The 18,965-nt window shown below is 45.2% G+C and overlaps 1 protein-coding gene across 8 annotated transcripts in view; it reads left to right on the top strand.

The window, feature by feature from the left end:
- LOC134352634 (spectrin beta chain, non-erythrocytic 1-like) overlaps positions 1–18,965 on the top strand; it is a 223,155-nt gene that overhangs the window by 122,689 nt on the left and 81,501 nt on the right. The gene's annotated exons all lie outside the window — the stretch shown is intronic.

The raw sequence follows: 18,965 nt of genomic DNA on the forward strand, positions 1-18,965 counted from the left end.
CCGCGCCCCCCCCCACACTGGCTACAACAATCATAAGGAAACCACTTTGCAACACCAATCATTATTATACACTCACCATTTCACATCATGACCTTTACATTTTACTTGTCGACTGGCACTGCAACACTGTTCTGGATTTTCTTTGCTTTTTAGTAGGTTGATATAATTGTATATGGCATGATCTGCCTAGATGGCATGCAAAACTAAAAAATAAACTTCTCTCTGTAAAAAAAATATCTTATTGAAACATAAAAAATTCTAAAGGGATTGGACAGGCTAGATGCAGGAAGATTGTTCCCGATGTTGGGGAAGTCCAGAACGAGAGGTCACAGTTTGAGGATAAACGGGAAGCCTTTTAAGACCGAGATTAGGAAAAACTTCTTCACACAGAGAGTGGTGAATCTGTGGAATTCTCTGCCACAGGAAACAGTTGAGGCCAGTTCATTGGCTATATTTAAGAGGGAGTTAGATATGGCCCTTGTGGCTAAAGGGATCGGGGGTATGGAGAGAAGGCAGGTAAGGGTTCTGAGTTGGATGATCAGCCATGATCATACTGAATGGCGGTGCAGGCTTAAAGGGCTGAATGGCCTACTCCTGCACCTATTTTCTATGCTTCTATGTTTAAACATGAGAAATTCTGCAGATGCTGGAAATCCAAAGCAACACACACAAAATTCCGGAGGAACTCAACTGGTCAGGAATCGCTATTTCAGGTGGAGACCAAGAAGGAACGGGGAAGTTGAAGTTTGATTAGGGGAAAGAGGCTAGCGAGGTGGTGATAGGTGAAACCAGGTGGTTGGGAAAGGTAGAGGACTGGAGAAGAAGGAATCTGAGGGGAGAGTGGACCGTAGGAGAAAGGACAGGAGGAGGGGACACAGGGGGAAGAGATAGGCAGGTGAGACGAGGGAGAAGTCCAGATTGGGGAATAAAAGAAGTGGGGGGGGGGAATAATTTTTTTTTTACTGGGAGGAGAAATCGACATTCATGCCATCAGTCTGGAGGCCACCCAAATGGAATTTAAGGTGTTGTTCCTCCACCTTAAAGGTGGACTCATCTTGGCACAAGGGGAGGCCACAGACCGGCATGTCAGAACAACAATGCGAATTAAAATGCTTGGCCACCGAGAAGCTCTGCTTTTCTGCTGATGGAGCTGGTGTGCTCGACGAGTCAGTCCCCCCAATTCATGACGGGTCTCTCCAATGTAGAGGAGGCTGTCTGCATCGGGAGCACCGGACACGATGGAGGACCCCAGCGGATTCGCAGGCGAAGTGTCGCCTCACCTGGAAGGACTGTTTGGGGCCCCTGAATGGAGGTGAGGGAGGTGGTGAGTGGGCAGGTGGAGTGCTTGGGCTGCTTTAAGGGGTAAGTGCTGAGAGGGAGATCAGTGGGAAGGGAGGAGTGGACAAGGGAAAGCAGAGTTGGGGGTAAGGGTGGTAAAGAGGTTGGGATCTTTTTGGAGATGATGGAAATTGCTGAGGATGATGTGTTGGATTTGGAGCTTTTGACTATGTCTTACATTAATAATAAACTAAACCAAGTTTATCCCATGTTAAAGCAGGCCAATATCCACCTTTACACCCATCATACGATGCACTTCCATCCATTTTATACACAGCACGTTGCACAACATCATCATTGAGGGAGGGTCTTCAACTTGAAGCCTGAGGCCCATTTTAATTCCTGCAGTGGTGGCCTGACCTTCTGTGCATTTCCAGCGTAGTCTATTTCAGATTTTCAGTACCTGCCGTTATTCTTATTTTAGATTTTCAGTATCTGTCATTTATTTTTTTTTATCTTCTCCAGTCGTGACTCATCAGGCCTGTTATACAATGCCAGTACAATGTAGATGTTTAGTGAACATTTCCAGCCATTACATCCACACCCCAGTGCACGACACCAGTTATTATACACCCACTCGGTACAATGCAACGTGACAGAAGTCCCCGGACTGCAGAATTCTCGGGGTGTGGGCTTTGTTGAGTGAGGCTGCTTTGTGGAGGAACATCTGTAGCAACTTCTCTACCCTGGCCTTTGACTGGACAGTGACTGGTTTATTCTTCTCCCGTGTACTGCGATGTATGGGAACAGCAATGCCCAAGCATGCCACCTACTCCTCAGGGACTGTACTGGTTCAATCAGCACCTTCTCAAGGGCAACTAGAATGAGCAATAAATGCTGGCTTAGCTGGTGACACCCACATCCTGTAAGTGAATAAGCAGAGGGAAAAAAAGTGATGGATACAGCCCAACCTGTTGCAGGAAAAGCCCCCTCTCCACCATTGAGCACATCTACAAGGAGCACCATCACAAGAAAGCAGCATCCATCATATGGGACCCCCACCATCCAGGCCGTGCTCTCTACTTGCTGCTGCCATTGGGAAGGAAGTATAGGAGCCTTAGGTTCCTCACGACCAGGCTCAGGAGCAGTTATTATCCTTCAACCATCAGGTTCCAGCATAGATAACTTCACTCGTCTCAATGCTGAACTGATTCCACAACCTACAGACTCACTTTCAAGGACTCCACAACTCGTTCAGTTCAGTTCAATTCAATTCAAGTTTAGTACAGCGACAGTGTTACTCTGGGACCACGGTGCAAAACACAGCACCAAGTCACGTGGCACGCGGCACATGCAGCACGAACAAACTAGCAAGCGTATAAAGATATCAATAGGATAGAGAAAACAGTAATCCAGACCTGAGTCATGAATGCCGCAGAAATCTGCAGTCAACCACAATACAGCTCGACTTCTGAGGGGTGGCAGTGACTCCAGCCTGGACACGCGCCACGCCGCCCCTGGTTGCGTGCCCTGGCTCTGATGTCTCTCTCCTGGAGGCTATAGACAGGCAACACTGCAGTTTGAGGCCTACTCCTTGCTATGACCAAAGCCACACAGATCACCCGCCATCTGTCACCTGCTGTCAGCTGATGAATTAGTAAATAAAGCATGTCCAAAAGGGCCTTATGATCACAAGAAAAGTGACCAGGGCTGTCACTCGCTATTAGACTGTGGGCTTCCTTTGATGCAGGCAACAGTATGATCCGTATCTCCTTCACTTTCTCCACCAACAAGCAACTCACTGATGGGGTAGATCTGCAGTACTTTAAGTTGTTTATATCCAGCAGGATCTTGCGATCATAAAGAATACTTTTCAAAAGGTAATAGCATCTTTTGACGACCCCGCAGAAGCAGATGCAATCGAACCTGCCACCACCTTAACAAAACCAGAAGGATTATGGTCTCAGTATTATATATAGGGCACGTGGCCAAGTGGTTAAGCATTGGACTAGCGACCTGAAGGTCGTGAGTTCGAGCCCCAGCCGAGGGAACGTGTTGTGTGTCCTTGAGCAAGGCACTTAATCACACATTGCTCTGCGATGACACTGGTGCCAAGCTGTATGGGTCCTAGTGCCCTTCCCTTGGACAACATCGGTGTCGTGGAGAGGGGAGACTTGCAGCATGGGCAACTGCTGGCCTTCCATACAACGTTGCCCAGGCCTGCGCCCTGGAGAGTGAGGACTTTCCAGGCGCAGATCCATGGTCTCGCAAGACTAACGGATGCCTTTACTTATTACATATTTATCTATTATTATTATTAAATGTTTCATTTTTTTTGTATTTGCATATTAGTTGTTTGTCATTCTTTCTTCGTGTGTAGTTTCTCATTCATTCTATTGTCATTTGGTATAATTAAGGCAGAGCTTGATAGGTTTTTGATTGGAGTTGCATCAAAGGTTACGGGGAGAAGGCCGGGGAGTGAGGCTGAAAGGGATAATAAGGATTAGCCATGATTAAATGGAGGAGCAGACTTGATGGTCCAAACAGCCTAAATCTGCTCCTATGGTTTTATTTCTTTGTCCTACTGTGGATGCTTGCAAGAAAATGTATCTCAGGGAAGTACATTGATAATATTACTTTGAACTTTGAGAAGCGTAAAAATTTTTGTTTGGCATGCCATCTGCAGATGATTCCAAAACATAATTACATTGAAATAGAATGCAGAATTTAGCATTGCAGTTACAGAGAAGGTGCAGCCCATTTAAAGAAATAAGATTTAGAGAAAAGTACAGCAGAGAAACAGGCTCTTTGGCCCATCTAGTCCATGCTGAATTATGGCCTACCACCATTGATGTGCATTTGGACTAAAGCCCTCCATATCCCTACCATCCATGTACCTATCCAAACTTCTCTCAAACGTTGAAATCAAGCTCACATGCGCCACTTGCACTAGCAGCTTGTTCCACACTCTCACCAATCTCTGAGTGAAGATGTTTCCCTTCATGTGCCCCTTAAACTTTCCACCTTTCACCCTTAACCCGTGACCTCTGGTTGTGGTTGCACCCGACTTCAGTGGAAAAAGCCTGCTTGCATTTACCCTATCTGTAATAATTTTGTATACCTCTATCAAATCTCATGATCAAATAAAATCTTCATCTTTATTGTACATGAGGTCCTTTTAAGAGTCTGATAGCAGTGGGTTAGAAGTTGTTCTTGACCCTGGTGTTGCCTATTAAAACATAAGAAGAGCATAAGGAATAGGAGCAGGAATCGGCCATCTTGCCCATGGAGCCTGCTCCGCCATTCAGTAAGATCATGCTGTGGGCTCAGCTCCACCCAAGTGAATACCCTGCCACTACCCAGGTTCATCACTAGGACAGTGAGTTGTTTTACTCTTTACTGTGTACTGTTTACCTGTGCTCTGCACTTAACGTGCATTTTGAATGATATTTTATTAACTTATTTGTGGTAATATCTTGTTTTGGCTGCTGCATTTTGAATTGTATTTTGTCAATTTTATTTGTGGTAATATTTTATTTTATGTGCTGTGTGTGAAATATGTACTGTGGGTGCACCATGGTCTAGAGGAACGCTGTTTCGTTTGGTTGTGTACATGTAGAGTCAGATTGAATTTAAACCTACCTGCCTTTTTCCCCATAATCCTTAATTCATGTTCTCAGACTTGTGCATTTTTTTGCCTGATAGAAGTTTAAAGAGAGAATGATTGAGGTGGGAGGGGTGTTTCATTCTCCTTGCTACTTTCCCAACAGACATATTGCTGCCAAACGTATTGCTGGTTGCTGAGAAATTTCAGTGTTACTAGTCAAGAACAATACAGGAAGAGAAAGTGAATCAGACTTTGAAGGTGCCCTTTCAAAATCATTAGCATTTCACGGAAATGTAATTATAAGGATTCCTTGAAAGTGGCTACACAAGTGATTAAGAAGGCTTGTTTTTAATTTGTCAAAGGTCAAAGGTTCGGATATACAGTTCTGAGATTCTTCTTTTCCAGATAGCCCTGAAACCGACAAATAATGACAAAAACTCGTCAACCTCCAACCCCCACACCCCCCCCACACCTGCCCTGTAGAATATGCGACAAGAATATTGAATTCCCAAAATCACCTTCACAACACGAAAACAAAATGAGAAAGAATGGGTGAAAAACACAGACTATAAAAAACTGTAAGACTGGAAAAAAGAAGTCCATAGAACGTAGTCCAAATCCAAATCCATATCCACATCCAAAATTCAGCAAACCTCGGTAACATCCTGCGGGCGTAGCAGCTCCCCTCTCTGGCTGCCGAGTGATCCCACCAGCGATCAAAAGGCAGGCAGCTGACACTCACCTTCTGCATTCACCTCGATGTCTCAATCTCCCTCTATGCTTTAATCAGTGAAAAATCAAAGCTTTAATCGGCTTGCCCCTCCCTCCCCTCAGCCTCCTCACCTTGAGGCTCGTACTCGCCGCCTCCAAGTATCAGGAGGTTATGTTGCAACTGTATGAAACACTATTTAGGCCACTTTTGGAGCACTGTGTACAGTTCCACTTGCCCCACTATAGAAAATCTGTTGACATTTTGCAGAGGGTGCAGAAGGAGGTTCACCAGGATGCCGGCTGGATTGAGGGCAGGTGCTATCATGAGAGGCTGGATAAACTTGGGTTGTTTTCTCTGGAGCGGCGGAGGCTGAGGGGAGATCTGATAGAGGTTTACAAGATTATGAGAGGCAGAGATGCAGAGAGTATCTGTTTCCCAGGGTTGAAATATATAATACCAGGGGGCATGCATTGAAGGTGAGAGGGGGGCAGGTTCAAAGAGGATGTGAGGGGTAAGTTTTTTTACTCGGAGAGTGGTGGATGCCTGGAATCTGCTGCCTGGTGTGGTGGGACAGGGAAATATATCAGAGGCTTTTAAGAGATGTTTGGATAGGCACATAGATGTAAGGAAGATGGAAGTATGGTGTAGATAGGAGGGATTAGTGTTTGGTAGGCTTGTTTTGCTTTTTAGCTGTTTCGGCACAATATCGCTGGCTGAAGGTCCTGTTCCTCTGCTGTACTGATCCATGTTCTGTGTTAAGTTCTACATGACACTCTTTGCAGTGTAAATCAAGACACTCTTTGCAGTCAGGCTGCACCTGCGGGGGATGCCTCCAATGGGACTAGCTCCTGTGCAGGGGGTTTCGGAGTTGGAGTCCTGTAGAGGCACTATGGTGCACCTGCAGGGCTGAGGGTGACGTGCAAAGTGATCTCCCTGTATCTTAAGGAAAGGTATTCATGGAACAGACGGGCCATCAGAAGGCACAACAGGCAAATGGTTAGTGTTGACTAGGTGGGCTGAAGGTCCTGTTTCCATGCTGAATCTCTCTTTCTCTCGCTCTGAATCTAGGACAGAAGGCAGGCAAATATTCATGGAAACTGCAGAGAGCATCTCACTCCAAAAACAGTTTTTTTTTGCGTCAGATAATAGTAGAGATGTGTGTTTTGTTGCGGGGGTGGGGTGAGTTGATGGGAGGGGGAAGAGGATTCAGGCAGAAGTGTTGTGGGTAGGTTAGCTGAGATGGGAGGGGAAAGAGTGGAAAGAGTTGAGTGAGAAAGGAAACTGCTGGAGGAACTCAGCAGGTCAAAAAGTTCAAAAGTAAAGTTTATTATCAGAGTACATATATGTCACTACATACAACAGTGAAATCACTTTCCTGTGGATATACTCAGCAAATCTATAAACAGGATCAATGAAAGATCAAGTAGAGCACAGAAGACAACAAACTGTGCAAATATAGCAATAAATTACAAGCGCATGAAATAACAAAGATAATGAGTCTTAAAGTGAAATCATTGGTTGTGGCAACATCTCAATCAATGAGTATAATTATCCTCTTTTGTTCAAGAGCCTGATGGTTGAGGGGTAGTAACTGTTCTTGAACCTGGTGGTGCGAGTCCTGAGGCTCCTGTACCTTCTACCCGCTGGCAGGAGGGAGATAAGAGCGTGGCCTGGGTGATGAGGATCTTTGATGATGGTCAGGCAGCATCTATAGAGAAGTGGTTTCGGCTGAACCCCCTCATCAGGGCTGAAGCTGGAAGGGAAGATGTCCAGTATAAGAGTGAAGGAGGAGTGGTGGAGCAAGAACAAGTAGGTGATGGGAGGAGGAGAGATAGGCGGATGAAGAATAATGACAGGCTGGGGATGAGAGTTGGAAGTAACAAAATCTGTGATCCGAAATGTCGACTGTCCATTTATCTCCTCAGATGCACCCCGCCCCCCCCCACCACACACACACACCTCCTGAAGTCTTCCAGCTTCATTTCTGTTGCTGAGGCCCCAGTCTCTCGTGTCTTCATGGAGTTGAGGATCAACCATGATCGTGTTGAATGGCCGGGCAGGTTTAAGGAATCAGGTGGTCTTCACTTGCTCCTATTTCTTTGCGTTCTTATGGCTGCTAGGAGACTCGATTGATAGCAGCCTCTGTGGCTAAAGACATGAATCCAGGGTCGGGGATTGTCACAGAACGTTTGCAGTGCATTGGTAGACAGCCATCACGTTTCACATTGGGTTTGAGGAGAGGTACAAGAAGTAGAACATAGAGCAGTTTTGCACAAGAACAGGCCCTTCAGCTCAAGATACTAATTGAACAGAATTAATCAAACTTGAAATTAAATTCCTAACCGAACTAATCGCTTCTGTTTACAGAAGGTCTATCTCCCTCCATTCCCTATAGTAGAGTTCCTTAACTTTATTTTATGCCAGAAACAATCTTTTGAACTTTTTGCTGTTGGACTTCGGCCACATTCCACCGAGATACAACACCGGGCGGCACGGGAGGTCGTTCCTGCCCGTGGCCATCGAACGTGCAGCTCCTCCCGTGGAGGGTCAGACACCCTGAGCCAATAGGCTGGTCCTGGACTTATTTTCCATCTGGCATAGTTTGCATTTTGTTGTTTGATTGTTTGTGGTTTTTGTATTGCCATATTTATGCTCTATTCTTGGTTGGAGCGGCTGTAACGAAACCCAATTTCCCTCGGGATCAATAAAGTATATCTATCTATCTATCTATCTAAATAAATACCATTAAGCAAAGCGTCCATGGACCCCAGGTTGGGAACCCATGTTCTACAGATTCCTATGTCTATGTAAGAACCTCTTAATTACCTCTATCATTATACCTCCAGCATCACCCCTGGCCGTGCATTCCAGACACCCACCATTCTTTAAAAAAATGCCTTGCACATCTCTTTTGAACTTTCCCTGTCATGCTTTAAATGCAGGGGTTCCCAAACTTTTTAATGGCATGGAATAACACCATGATCCAAGGAGTCCACACCAGGGATGCATGAAGAGAGCTATTTTTTAATCAGGGCGGTGATCGAGGTTTTAAAGTCTTGATGAAGGGTCTCAGCCGAAAACGTCAACTGTACCTCTTCCTAGAGATGCTGCCTGGCCTGCTGCATTCACCAGCAACTTTGACGTGTGGTGCTTGAATTTCCAGCATCTGCAGAATTCCTCGTGTTGAGGTTTTAAAGGGAGGGTCTTGCGGCAGTTTTTCTGATGTCAGGAGTGACCCATCGGCAAGCAGCAGTGCGTAAAAAGAGCTACCTCCCAGTCAGGTCTGCGTTCAAGATTTGAAAAAAAAACAGGGTTTCGAGCCAGTTTTCTCTGAGTTGGACAATCCACACCAGGGGTACGTGAAAAGAGCTACTTTTTAATTGGGGCGGCAATCGAGATTTTGAAGGCGGAGTGTCGTGGCACTTTTCTTGTTTGAGGAGCGACCGATCAGCAAGAGGGATATCATTGGAAAGGGCCAGTAAGGACAATTCTAGTGCAAGGGCAGCAACCGTTCTTTGAGTGTCCTTTCTTGTGAGTCTGACAGTCTTTAGAGCGGCTTTGGCTCTTCAGACTCAGGTGAATCAGGCTTGGGTGAGGTAGATTGTCTTGTAAGTCGCTCTCTCTCTGTTCTCATTTGTTAATTCCTCCTCTGTTAGTGCAAGGTGCAGTGAGAATGGCTTCAGGGGCAGTGTTTTGTACTCTTGTGTGAGATGTGGGAAGTCTGGGAGATTTTAGGGTAGAAAGCTGAGAAACAGGACCTCCAGGGTCGTAATCTCTGGGTAGTTGCCTGTGCTGTGTACTAGTGAGGGTAAGAATAGGATGATTTGCCAGGTGAATGCGTGGCTCAGGAACTGGTGCAGGGGATAGGGGTTCAGATTTATGGATCAGTGGGATCCCCTCTGGGGAAGGTATGACCTGTACAAAAGGGACAAGTTACATCTGAACCCAAGTGGGTCCAATATCCTTGCAGACAGGTTGGCTAGCATTGTTCGGGGGGGGGGGGGTGGGTTTAAACTAATTTGGCAGGGTGATGGGAACCAGAGTGAGAATGCAGTAGGTGAGGTTTACAAACCGAGGTAACGTGTAGTGAAACTCCTGGCAAGGAGAGTCTGAGGATAGGATAAAAGTGCAGTCAACAGGATGAGCTGTAATGTAAAAGGCAGACAGATTCGAAAAAGTTGAATGCAGGACCAAAGGTGTTCTATTTGAATGCGCGCAGTATTTGGAATAAGGTCAATTAACTTGTAGCACAATTACTGATTGGCAAGTATGATATTGTAGGCATCATTGAATCAAGGCTGTGAAAAGATTATAGCGGGGAACTTAATGTCCAAGGATACGCCATGCATCAAAAGGACAGGCAGGAACCAGAGTGACTTTGTTGGTAAAAAAAAAAGAAAGAAAGAAATTAAATCATTAGAAAGAGGTAACATGGGTCGGAAGATATTGAATTGGGACTAGAGCTAAGGAACTGCAAGAGTAAAAAGACACAGGTGCGAGCGTACAAATTACAATGGGAGGTACAAAATACATGCCAAAAGGGCAATGTTACAATCGACATAGGGCATTTCAATATGCAGGTAGATTGGGGAAAATCAGGTTGGTGCTGGATTCCAAGAGGAGGAATTTCTAGAATGCCTACAAGATGGCCTTTTAGAGCAATTCATGGTTGAGCCCACAGGGGATCAGATATTCTGTATTGGGTGTTGTGCAATTAACCGGAATTGATTGGAGAGCTTAAAGTAAAAGAACCCTTCAGAGCAAATGCTCATAATGTGATCAAATTCACCCTGAAATTTGAGAAGGAGAAGTTAAAGTCATATGAATCAGTATTACAGTGGAGTAAGGGAAATTACAGAGGCATGAGAGAGGAGTTGGCCAGAATTGATTGGAAAAGAACCTGGCAGGGATGACAGCAGAGCAACAACAGCTGGAATTTCTGAAAACAATTCGGAAGGCACAGGATATATACATCCCAAAGAGGAAGAAGTATCCTAAAGGAAAGATGAGACAACCGTGGCTAACAAGGGAAGTCAAAGCCAACATAAAAGCCAGAGAGAGGGCATATATTAGAGCATAAATTAGTGGGAAGTTAGGGGATTGGGAAGCTTTTAAATACCAACAGAAGGCAACTAAAAAGTCAATAAGAAGGTAAGGATGGAATATGAAAGTAAACTAGCCAATAAAATTAATGAGGATACCAAAAGTTTCTTCAGATACATAAAGTGTAAAAGAGGGGCAAGGGTAGATATCAGATCACTGGAAAACAATGCTGGAGAAGTAGTAAGTGGAAACAAAGGAATGGCTATGAACTGAATAAGTATTTTGCATCAGTCTTCACCATGGACGATGCTAGCAGTATGGTGGAAGTTCAGGTGTCAGAGAGCATGAAGTGTTAAGTTATCGTTACTGGAGAGAAAGTTCTTGGGAAACTGAAAGGTCTGAAGGTAGATAAGTCCCAAGACCAGATGGTGTACACCCCAGGGTTCTGCAAGAGGTGGTTGAAGAGATTGTGGAGGCATTAGTCAAGATCTTTCTAGAATCACTAGATTCTGGAATGGTTCGGAAAACTGGAAAATTGCAAATGTCACTTCACTCTTCAAGAAGGGAGAGAGGCAGAAGAAAGGAAATTATAGGCCAGTTAGCCTGACCTCAGTGATTGGAAAGATGTTGGAGTCAGTTGTTAAGGATGTGGTTTCAGGGTACTTGGAGGCAGATGATAAAATAGGCCACAGCCTGCATTGTTTCCTCAAGGAAAAATCTTGCCTGACAAATCTGTTGAAATTCTTTGAAGAAATAACAAGCAGGATAGACGAAGGAGAATTGGTTGATGTTGTGTATTTGGATTTTTGAAGGCCTTTGGCAAGGTGCCACACAAGAGGCTGCTTAACAAGCTACGAGCCCATAGTTTTACAGGAAAGTTTCCAGCAGGGATAAAACAGTGGCTGATTGGCAGGAGACAAAGAGTGGGAATAAAGGGAGCCTTTTCTGGCTGTCTGCCAGCGATTAGTGATGTAACATAGCGGCCTGTGTTGAGACTGATTCTTTTTACGTTATATGTCAATAATTGGATAATGGAATTGATGGTTTTGTTGCCAAGTTTTCAGACTATACAAAAACAGGAGGAGGGGCAGGTAGTTCTGATGAAATAGGGGGGTTACAGAAGGATTTAGACATTAGGCGAACAGGCAAAGAAGCGACAGGTGAAATACACTGTCGGGAAGTGTCATGAACTTTGGTAGAAGAAATGAAGGTGTTGATTAATTTTCTAAATGGAGAGAAAGTAAAAAAAAAAAATCTGGGGCGCAAATGGATTTGGGAGTTCTTGCGCAGGATTCCCTAAAGGTTAACTTGCAGTTTGAGTCAGTGGTGAGGAAGGCAAATGCGATTTTAGCATTCATTTCAAGAAGACTAGAATATAAAAGCAAAGATGTAATGTTGAGGCTTCACTTGGAGTATTGTGAGCAGTTTAGGGCCCCTTGTTTTAGAAAGGATTTGCTGAAACTGGAGAGGGTTTAATAGAGGTTCACAAAATTGATTCCAGGATCAAACAGCTTGTCATATGAAGAGCATTTGATGGTTCTGGGCCTGTATTCACTGGAATTTTTGAAACCTATCGAATGGTGAAAGGCCTTGCTAGAGTGGATGTGGAGAGGATGTTTCCTATGTTGACACTGTCTAAAACCAGAGGACACAGCCTCAAAACAGAGGGGCGTCCTTTTAGATTGGGAATGAAGAGGAATTGCCTTTGCCAGTAAGTGGTGAATCTGTGAAATTCTTTGCCATAGGCAGCTGTGGAGGCCGTCTTTGTGTATATTTAAGGTAGAAGTTGACAGATTCTTGATTGCCCAGGGCATGAAAAGATGTGGGGGGGGGTGGGGTGGTGCAAGACAGGAGATTGGGGTTGAGACGAAAAATGCATCAGCCATGATGAAATGGCGGAGCAGACTCAAAGGGCCAAGTGGGCTAATTCTACTACTAAGGTCTTATGGGTCTGTGGACACCAGGTTGGGAATCCATGCACAAGAATATTTGACGTTACAACCCTGGGGAAAATGCTTTACAGTCCATGCGACCCGGGTTCAATTCTCACCGCTCTCTGTAAGGGGTTTGCGTGTTCTCTTGTGACCGTGTATGTTTCCTCAGGCTGCTTTGGTTTCTTCCCACAGTCCAAAGACATACTGGTTGGTACTTTAATTGGTCATTATAAACTGTCCCGTGATTACACTCGGGTTAAATCGGGGGGAGGGAGTGGGGGGTTGCTGGGTGGTGTGGCAGGAAGGGCATGAATGGCCTGTTCCACACGGTATCTCAATAAATAAAAAAGATACCAGCTGTCTATCTTTGCCTCTCCTAATCTTAGAAGTTTCCATCATGTCTCTCCTCAGCCTCTGCTGCTACAGGAAAAACAACCCAAGTTTGTCCTAACTCTCTCCTTTGCACATGCCCTCTAATCCAAGCAGCATCCTGGTAAACCTCTTCTGCACCCTCTCCAAAGACTCCACTTCCTTCCCATAATGTGAAACCAGAATTTAATTCGATACTCTAGATGTGGTCTGACCAGATTTTCATGGAGCTTCAATGTAGCCTTCTGACTCTTGAACTCGGTCGTCGTCATCACATCATCATCATGTGCTGTGTTGTATGATGTGGGCAATCGTGGTCTTTCCATGACCATTGTTGTTCTTGGCAAATTTTTCTACAGAAGTGGTTTTTCTACAGAAGTAGTTTGCCTTCTTCTGGGGCGTGTCTTTACAGGATGGGTGACCCCATCCATTATCAGTACTTTTCAGAGAGCGGTCAATACTCTTCAGAGAGTGGTGTAAGCGGTCGCATAACCAGGACTTGTGACGTGCACTAGCTGCAAAACGCACAAAATGCTGGAGGAACTCAGCAGTTTAGGCAGCATCTATGGAAATGAATAAACAGTTGAAATTTTTGGACCGAGACCCTTCAGTCAGCACCAGCTGCTCATGCAGCCAAGCAATGGTGGCACCTGCTACCATTGCTTCACGTGACCATAATTAGTGGGGCGAGGAGGGATAAGCAGGTGCCCAAGGGTGACCTGCAGGCCAGTGGAGGGAAGGGGTGCCTTACACCTCCTTTGGTGGAGGCGTATCTCCACCCCACCACGCAGAACCTTGATTACTAAAGGCAAGCTCAAACCATACATCACCTTCACCAGCCTATCCTCCTGTGTAGCCACTTTCAAGGGAGCTCAGTCCTCAAACATTAAGCAATAAAATGCTGAATTTTCAAATAAAAATTGCTGCGTTCACCAGCAATTTTTATGTGTGTTGCTTGAAATTCCAGCACCTGCAGATTTCCTCGTGTTTGCGTCCTCAAGCGTTAACCCTGTTCCTCTCTCCACAGATGCTATTGAGTGTTTTGAGCATTTTCTGTGCTTTTATTTCTGGTTGAAAAGGCTGCGTTGATGGGGCAGTGCATCAGGAAAGGAAAATGGTAGCATTGATTAAGGAGTCCATCATTGCATTACAGGGTGAGGATATCCCAGAAGGCTATTTAAAGGAGGTCATGATGGTGGAGCTTAGAAACACAGAAGGGGGCAATCACTTTGCTCGTGTTGTGCTGCAGGTCTCGCAACACTTGTAGGAGCTAGCGGAGCAGAATATGTAGAGAGGTGTCAGAATAATAGGGTATTGTACCAGGGGGCATTAAAGCAAGGATGTACTGCTGAAGCTTTATGAAGCACCGGTGAGGCCTCACTTGGAGCATTGTTTACAGTTTTGGGCTCCTGATCTAAGAAAGGATGTGCTGACCTTGGAGAGAATCCAGAGGAGGTTCACGAGAATGATTGTAAGAATGAAAAGCTTATCCAAAGCTTAAGCGTTTGATGGCTCTGGGCCTGTACTCGCTGGAATTTAGAAGAATGAGGTGGGGATCTCATTGAAACCTTTCGAATATTGAAAGGCCTTGATAGAGTGGCTGTGGAGAGGATGTTTTCTAAGGTGGGGGGAGTATAGGATCAGAGGGTACAGCCTCGGAATAGAAGGACATCCATTTAGAACGGAGATGAGGAAGAATTTCTTTAGCCGGCGAGTGGTGAATCTGTGGAATTCGTTGCCACAGGCAGCTGCAGAGACCAAGTCGTTGGGTATATTTAAGGCGGACGTTGACAGGTTCTTGATCAGGGCTTGAAGGGATACCGGGAGAAGGCAGGAGATAGAGGCCAAGAGGGAAATGGATCAGCCCTGATGAAATGGCAGAGCAGACCAGATGGGCCAAATGGCCGAATCTTGCTCCTATATCTTACGATCTGATGGACTGGCACATGCTAGACTTCAGGGACAGGGGCTGAGGAATGGACTTAATCTTGGTGCAGCCACCACAGTGGGGAAGGACCGGAGTGTTGGGATCTTCTGCTACTGGAGAAGGAGCAGCTGGGTTTGTTGAGGTAGTCCCTCAATTATTGTAGTTGTGTTGCCACCCCAGGGAGCCACAAGAGTGGCAGCAGTACTAATAATGTGCAAAATTGTAATAGAACAGTACAGAAGACATCAACGTTAATATATTTTATTTTGGAAAGAGATTATTTTGTCTTAAAAAAATCAAGTTCTCTAATGTCAATGGTGATCATCAAAGCAAAGAGGAAGTGGAATTTTAAAAGCAGATCAAGGACAGATTTCTGTTGATAGCCCCATGAGAAGGATTTATTGTTATTGCTCAGAGGCGGACAAGTGATTGAAGGTACTTTGGAGATGATGATCTGTTAACGCTCTCTGTTGGTTGGGGTCACCCTAGCTGTTTGCATCGAAGTCAATATGTCAGCCAGGGCGGTACAATATGGAGAGCAAGCTGTTGCCCATGCAGCCGGCTCCCCCTCTCCACACAGCTGATGAATCCAAAGAAATGGCAGAGACCGATACAGTTTGGCCCCTGTGGCCAGTTGCCTGTCAGCGTTAAACTGCCATGGAGCTGCCTTGCGAAGTTCAGCTCTGGATTTTTCCTCAGGGTTTACTCACTGATGAGTGGGTATGGCTGTCAGGCAGCAGGGTTTTGAGGTCAGAGTTTTCTTTCTCCTCGATGAACTGCCAAGCAGTCGAGCCCAATCTGCCCGAAGCGACTTTTTTTTAAGGTGCCAGTAACCCGCCTTTGCCCCTTCTCCTGAAATAGAAATAATTCTGCCGGGCTTAGTAACTAAGCCACACGTGAAGGCCAGGAGCTGGACTTGGTTGTCAGAGGCTATTTGAGACACACGCCATTGGGAGCATTTAATAGGTTATCTTCGCTCCCACTCCCGATGATGACAACTTTAGGAAAAAGTCGGTGATAAGAACTCTGAAATATTAAGATATATATTGAAGGGATGAATGGACTAAGGTCATGAGTGAGGGGAATGTGGATTTCAATGTCAGATGATAGGGTTAGTGAAAAGTAGGTTTGGGGGTCTGTTGGAAATCTATATCTGATAAGTGGAAGATCATGAAACCATAAGACTCCCCCACTATCGGGAGCTTCCTGTCTACATCCACTCTATCTAAACCCTTCAACAGTCGATAGGTTTCAGTAACATTCCCCATCATTCTTCCAAATTCCAATACGTACAGGCCATCAATCACTCCTCATATGTTAATCCTTCCATTGCCGGAACCATTCTTGTGAACCACCTCTGTACCTTCTCCAACTTCAGCACATCCTTTCGTAGTCACAGTCAGACTTTATTGATCCCGGGGGAAATTGGTTTCCGTTACAGTTGCACCATAAATAATTAAATAGTAATAAAACCATAAATAATTAAATAGTAATATGTAAATTATGCCAGGAAATAAGGACCAGCCTATTGGCTCAGGGTGTCTGACCCTCCAAGGGAGGAGTTGTGAAGTTTGATGGCCACAGGCAGGAATGACTTCCTATGACGCTCTGTGTTGCATCTCAGAGGAATGAGTCTCTGGCTGAATGTACTCCTGTGCCCAACCAGTACATTATGTAGTGGATGGGAGACATTGTCCAAGATGGCATGCAACTTGGACAGCATCCTCTTTTCAGACACCACCGTCAGAGAGTCCAGTTCCATCCCCACAACATCACTGGCCTTACGAATGAGTTTGTTGATTCTGTTGGTGTCTGCTACCCTCAGCCTGCTGCCCCAGCACACACCAGCAAACGTGATCACACTGGCCACCACGCTCGTAGAATATCCTCAGCATCGTCCGGCAGATGTTAAAGAACCTCAGTCTCCTCAGGAAATAGAGACGGCTCTGACCCTTCTTGTAGACAGCCTCAGTGTTCTTTGACCAGTCCAGTTTATTGTCAATTCGTATTTGTAATTCTCCACCATGTCCACACTGACCCCCTGGATGGAAACGGGTCCAGAGACTGCTCACAATACTCCAAGTGAGGCTTCACCAGTGCCTTACAAAGCATCAACATTACATCCTTACTTTTATATTCTTGTCCTCCTCTTCTTGTTCTTCTTCGTCTCCATCAGTCAGAGGTGATCATGGATATTGCGTCCTCACTGTCTAGATACACAAGCCTGGTCAGTATGGTATGGACAGCAAGCTGTTGCCCATGTAGCAAGTTCCCCCTTTCTATGCATCTGATGAACCCAAAGGATCGGTAGAGACCGATACAGTTTGGCACCAGCAGAGATGCAGGGGTTGCCAGTCGGCATTAAACTCAATGTAGGACTGCCTTAGGGACTCCAGCTCTGGACTTTTCCCCTCACGGTTTACTCCAGGAGCCTTCCCCATGAGTGGGTACAGCTGCAACGGCAGTGGAGGTTTGAGAGATGAGTTGCCAACCACGGCTGACGAGCCCCATCTGCCCAAAGTGACTGACTTCAAGGCGCTAGTAATCCATCTTTGCCCCTTCTCGTGTCAGTAGAAATGGTTCCATCGGGCTTGGTAGCTAAGCTACATTTGAAGGCCAGGATCTAGATGTGGTTGTCAGTGGCTATTTGAGGTGTACACCCTTGTGAGCATTTAATGGATAGTGGGAGCTTGTCCCCACTACCACCCCCAGCTACAACAACTTTAAGGATTCTCTAAAAGTTGTGTAAAAGTGAAATAGAATTCAGAGTCGATGTGTTGGATGAAAGAAAAATGGAGGGCTGTGTGGGAGGAAAGGATTAGATTGGTCTTGGAGGAGGTTAAAAGGTTGGCACAACATTGTGGGCTGAAGGGCCTGTACTGGTCTATGTTCTCTGTGTTTATCTAAGGATGAAAGGTAAGATAGAAAGTTCGAGGAACCCTCTATACCAGAAGATGTCAGAAAGACGGAAGCACACTGGCAGAAGTGCAAATAGGGCAAGAAAAAGTGTAGGAGAGTGCTTAGAAAATAAAGTGGGTGGGGAATAAAAAGAGGGGGCAGAGAATATTGAAAATATCTTCTCCACATCCACTCTATTGAGACCTTTCAACATTCAGTTGGTTTCAATAAGATCTCCCTCATTCTTCTAAATTCCAGCGAGTAATTCCCAGATCCATCAATTGCTTCCCATACAATAACCCTTTAATTCCCGGAATCATTCCTGTGAACCCTGTCCGATGCCAGCACAATGTCACTGGGCTGGATTTAGGAAGATTGCAAGCGGGTAAAAGGGGAAGAATTGGGGTCAGAGGGTCAATCTGTGTGTCTGAGGCAGGAGCCCTTGAATGAAGACTTCTGTTCTGTGCTCACTCAGGAGAAGAGCAAAACGATTGGAAAATTCAGGGAAGGGTAGGTGGCAATTCTCGAACAAAGCCCATTAAGAAGTACTGTTACATTTAATTCCCAGGGCCTGATGAGATCAGAATTAAGTTTGCCATCACTGACAAATGTGGTGAAATATATTATTTGTGCAGGAAAATAGAATCATATTTAATAACACCAGCATATGTCATGAAATTTGTTGTTATGCGGTAGCAGTATATTGTAATACATAATTAAACTGTAAATTGCGGTAAATGTGTGTGTGTATATATATGGAAAACAGTTAAATTAATAAATAGTGTAAAGAGAGAAAAGAGTACAGAGTAAAGTAGTAAGTAGTTGAGACTGTTCAACAGGACTGGAGAGAAAACTGAGGAGTAGCTTTATGTAGGTTGAGGGGGAGGGGAGCGAGACACACAAGGTGATAGTGAAACCTGGAGGGGGAGGGATGAAGTAAAGAGCTGGGAAGTTGATTGGTGAGAAGGGGGAGTCTGATAGGAGAGGACAGAAGGCCATGGAATAAAGAAAAGGTGAGAGGAGCACCAGAGGGAAGCGATGGACAGACACGGAGTTAAGGCGAGAGAGGGGAAAGGGTGAAGGAGAGGGAGTGTGTTGGAGGCATTACCAGGAGTTTGAAAAATCAGTGTTCATGCCATCAGGTTGGAGGCTACCCAGACGGAATATGAGGTGTTGTTCCTCCAACCTAAGTGTGGC

The sequence above is a fragment of the Mobula hypostoma genome, chromosome 10 (assembly GCF_963921235.1).
Source record: "Mobula hypostoma chromosome 10, sMobHyp1.1, whole genome shotgun sequence".
NCBI lineage: Eukaryota > Metazoa > Chordata > Chondrichthyes > Myliobatiformes > Myliobatidae > Mobula > Mobula hypostoma.